Genomic DNA, 5066 nt, shown 5'->3' on the forward strand with positions numbered 1-5066 from the left:
CTTCGCCTCGAGGCCGCGCCTGCAGTGCGGGAAGGAGGGCAGCGGAGGCGAAGCGGCCTTTCGGAGGCGAGAGGAGAAGCGGCGGCGGGCGCGTGGAGGGGCGCGTTTGGGCGCGGGCGCGCGCGCGCCTCCCTAGCGGGCGGATTGTTCTGGCAAGAAGAGGAGGAGGGGGGGGGAGGGAGAGTGGCGACGCGGTGGCTCGCGCTGCTCCGCCGGCCCTCAGCCTCTCTGAGCGGCTGCCTGATTAGCATTCCGCCTTCGCGCCTCAGCCAAACAGCAGACAGACTCCCCCCCCACCCTCCTCCCGCTCCCTAGTTTGGCGGGCAGCTCCGCTTGAGGGGCCTCCCTCCGGGCACAGTGCCCGCAGACGCGGCCCCTTCCCTGGCCAACAAAGGTTCTGGGCCGCCCTCGCTTGACAACAAAGAACACGTGGCCGAGGCCGCTGGAGGTTGCTGGGTTAGCGGCGGAAAGGGATTTCCGGGCAGCCTGGCTTGGTTAGACATGGAAGAGTCCCGCTTTTGGGACGGGATGCTTTCCCTCCGCCTTATTTCAGGTCTAAATTTCAGACTTTGTCCTGAAAGCCAGTTTTTCCTTTGAAAGGTGCATCTCCTTGGTTTGGTGGGAATTCTGTTGCTTGCGCCCGCTTGTGGAAAGCGATCTCCCGCTTTATTTCGGGACATTTGTTTGCCCAACCGTCTAGGAATGTATCTTTTAACACAATACTTATTTAAAATTTAAACTGGAGGGAGCTGCAAGGGGCCGCACGTTAATGGAAAGCGATCTTCCGCTTTATTTCATCTGGAGTGTTCGCCCAAACTGTCTGAGAATGTATCCTTTTAAGACAATAATTTAAAATAGAGCGAAGTGCAAGGGGCAATTTATTAGAGTCCCTATTTTCTCTTCCTGAGCATTAGCAACAACCTCCCGCGAAGATCTGAGAAGGTTGTCTTTTTCCCGGACACGTGCTCTTTGTTGTCAAGCCCTGCCGGCCTCTGTTCAGTTGTTCTCGAGATACTATTCCAGTATCGATCTGATTGGGGATCAGATTTAGCCAAGAGTGTCTATCCTAGCAAGAAGGAAGATTTCGATCTATAGTGGAATGCCTTCATTTCAGATCCGGTGAAATATCGATAAATCGAATTTGTGGGGAATGTCATTTTCTGTAATTCCCCCTTCACGGACGGACAATACTTTATCCTTTTCCAAACGTCCGCTTATACACGCAGAGATAGGGTGCCTATTTATGTTTCCGATCGAGCGGATCCTGGTCCACGAATCCTGACCCCACAATGAATATATGCAACCTTGCAGAAATCTATATTTCTACAGACCAGAATCGCGGTTGCTTTGTTTTCCAAATCCTAAGTGGAAATTCTCCAAAGAAACTACTCCCATCTCCTCCTCCTCTCCACCGTGCCATGTGTCCCGTCCTTTATTAACAGCCATAAATCAGGAATGACAGAAAGGTTTCTTTGCTCCCCTTACTCCGCCCCCTTCCACCTTCGCTAGAGTTTTTTTGCGTTCAAATAGCCATTGAAAAGCAAAAAAAAAAAGAGGATTTTTGTGTCTGGCCACAGCTTATCTTTGTCGAATGCTTCAGAAAAAAAAAACATTCGAGGGTATTCTTGCCTGGCCTATTTCGCTTGGGTCGTGTTAATCTTGGCTATTTGTGCTGGTGATGGCTTAAGGACTTTATTTAAACGTAACCCGCTTGGTTAATTGAAGGCTTGGACGGACTGCACAAAGCCAGAAAGTAGGCTAATTCAGAAGGCCAGTTAAACGGGCCATTAAAGCCGTAAGCGTATTGCGGCTATTATTCTCTTCCAGTTTAAAACTATCAAGCTATCAGTAAGTGATGATGTTACTTAGTGTAGTTTGTGTAATGAAACGTCTGCAATAAAGCAAATTCAGAGAGCACCAAGGACCCCTCCTATCAGTTTTAGTGGGAATAAATGCGACGACTCAACTGCAACTTTATAAACGCCACCTTACACTGCAGCCATATGCTTTTATCGCCTTATCCCCTCGAAATAAATCCCTCTAATCTAATAGGTTTAATACGAGTTACTATTCCCTCATCCATCCCAGAGTAGTCGCGGATTCACGTTAGTATCAACCAATCAGCCGCCAGCGCCCATTGAGTTCAAACACAGAAACCACAGCGATTGGATCCCTGAGCGGTGAGAGGTGGGGGAAGGGATGAGAGCATACCAGTTAATTTAGATGCAAATTCTGCTCCAGAAAGGTTAAGAAGTCAAAATTCGCTCCTTTCCTAGGTATTTGCCTTGCAAAACTAACACGTGACTGATTCTTATTTCTGGTCTTTCCGAGGGGCTGTAGGTGAAAGCCCCAAAGTCCCACCAGCAGGAGCGAAAGGGTTGCGAGAGTAAAGCCACACACCCAGTGAACACTGGTGAAACCTACCCCAGCCGTTTAAAGAGGGGTAGCAGTGGCTGCAAAATCAATCGTCACCTCGTCTCTTCCCTATTTTTTAGGTTGCTCCCACTGCAAAGATACGTCTTTAGTTTAAAACCGCCCTCTGATTTAAGAAGTGGGGCTGATGTATTGTGGCTGTTCAAAAGGGGAAAAGACCTGCCTTCCCTGTAGCCCGTGGCGGTGCCTACTTCGCAGACAAACGCATACCTGGATACAAAACGCAACCTCGGTTTAAACGATGGGACCGGGGATTTTTTGTTTTCACATTTACGGACATGTTTCGAATGTTCTGCCATTAAATACATTCCTGAAAAAGGGGCCAAGTCGAAGTGGATGGGCAGTGGCATATAAAGTTAATAGGAAACCCAAAAACTTTCCTTCTTCCCGGGACGGCTATCCCCGCGTCTTCTTTTCTCTCTTACCTGATGGCCACCGGTAGGCAGCTGCTCCGTAATCCCAGGTGAAGGCGGACATGGCTCTGGCACTGAAGTTGTAGGCAGCGCATTGTTTTGATTCCCATGGCTGGTTTCAATCTGCTCTTCCGATTCGTTGGACTGCTGGCTGGAGTCTTCACGGTCAAGCTTCCGGCTCTCTTTTCTTTTCTCACAACTGAAAGAAGCAAAGTTCAGGGTTTTGTTTTCAAAGGCGCCCTCTACATTGCAAAACATGCCTCCGTATTTCTGCCTGGGCTTGGGGCTCCCGGCGCCTAGCGCCGCGAAGTAATCGGGGAGTAGTTCTTCCTCTTTCCTCTCCGGCTGCTGCGCTCTTCGCTCTGCCATGGCTGCTTGGGAAGCAGGCCACCCTCTTAAGGCTACTGGTGCCGGGAAATGAACTGAAGCTGGAGATTTAGGGAAGGGAGGGTCATAGAAAAGCAGGGGTTCGGCTTGACTTTTCCTAACGAATCAGTTCGGCGATTCGTTAAGCCTGGTGGTAAAAAAAGCCAACGGCGGAGCCGGGGCTGACAGGGAGCTGTCCAAGATATATGGTGCTGAAACAGACGCGTCAGAGAAGTTCATTAGAAGGACATCTCGGCGGAAGCCCACCTACGGGAGAATTTCCACTGCTGTCAGTTATACTGCTTTTCCTCTTGGGTGGGGTTGACTCAACTCCACTTTGCTATTGCTGGATCTGGGATGATCTCAGAGAAAAGAAAATGCTACTAAAATGTAGTGACAGCTATTAAATTATTATTACTGGATTAACTGTTAAACAGAGATAAAATAGATTTGATTTGATTTTGTCCTAAAAAATGATAGCCAAGGATATGTAATAAAAATGAAATATTTTTGGTCAAAACATTTTGACTTTATTGACTTACTAAAAACTGCATATTATTAAGCTTGTAAACGTTGATAAACCTCAATTTTATTGTTCTAAAATCTCCCAATTTTTTTTAATTTTTATTTTATTTTATTTTTTTATTTACATTTATATCCCGCCCTTCTCGGAAGACTCAGGGCGGCTTACAGTGTATTGTAATAAATGCCCATGTTAATAAATATGGGCTTCTTTGCTAAGTACTCTTTTTTTCTATTCTGTCTTCCCTTAATTTTTATCCAATTTTTTTACAGAAAAAAGTTAGTAAAACAGAAATTATAATTATGCTTTCAACCTTTTTGTAATTTAGTGCTGTAGGGATAATGCTCTTCCCTATGCAATCTACATGAGACTGCTGGGTGAGCTCACCTGTCACCATGGGGTGAGGTATCACCTGGTGAATTAAGTGATGCTGTGGACATCCTCTCTTGGTGTCCGGAGGCTGTGAGGGTCTGGATGGGAAACAACAAGCTTCAACAGAACCCTAGAATGAATGTATACCTTGTATTCAACCCTAGGATGAATGTATGTATGGGTTTTGGAGGTCTCTGATTCTAGCATGACACCACTGTGTGCAATCTGGGAGTCCATCTGGACTCATGCTGTATGACCAGGTGGCAATCATGGCCAGGAGGATCTTGGCACAACTCTGTATTGTGTAGTAGTTGTGCCGATTCCTCGATGTAGGGGCCCTATTCATGATCTCTCATGTCCTGGTCACCTTTCAATTGTACTGTTGCAATGTGCTGTACCTTCTGCCACTCAGTATGTGATAGTGTTGCTTTAGATTTTTTCCCTATTATGTGTAGAGAAAAAAATACTAAAGTAGTTATGGGTTTTAAAATATTTTTAATTAAAAGTTTACAATAATTTATGTACTTTACAAATTAATAGAAAGTCTTTGATATATAGCATATGAATCACAATACAAAAATATGAGTAAAAGTTTGTATATACGAGTCTACTTCAGGCTTAATAGCTTTTTAGCACAGAACTTGTATTGAGGATATGATTATTGTGAAACTACCTTGAAATTTTTTTAAAATTTATTTATTTATTTATATTTGCATTTATATCCCGCCCTTCTCCGAAGACTCAGGGCGACTTACACTATGTTAGCAATAGTCTTCATTCTATCTGTATATTTATATACAAAGTCAACTTATTGCCCCCAACAATCTGGGTCCTCATTTTACCTACCTTATAAAGGATGGAAGGCTGAGTCAACCTTGGGCCTGGTGGGACTAGAACCTGCAGTAATTGCAGGCAGCTGCTCTTAATAACAGACTGCATTAGCAGTCTGAACCACAGAG

This window comes from Ahaetulla prasina, chromosome 6 (genome assembly GCF_028640845.1).
Source record: "Ahaetulla prasina isolate Xishuangbanna chromosome 6, ASM2864084v1, whole genome shotgun sequence".
Classification (NCBI taxonomy): Eukaryota; Metazoa; Chordata; class Lepidosauria; order Squamata; family Colubridae; genus Ahaetulla; species Ahaetulla prasina.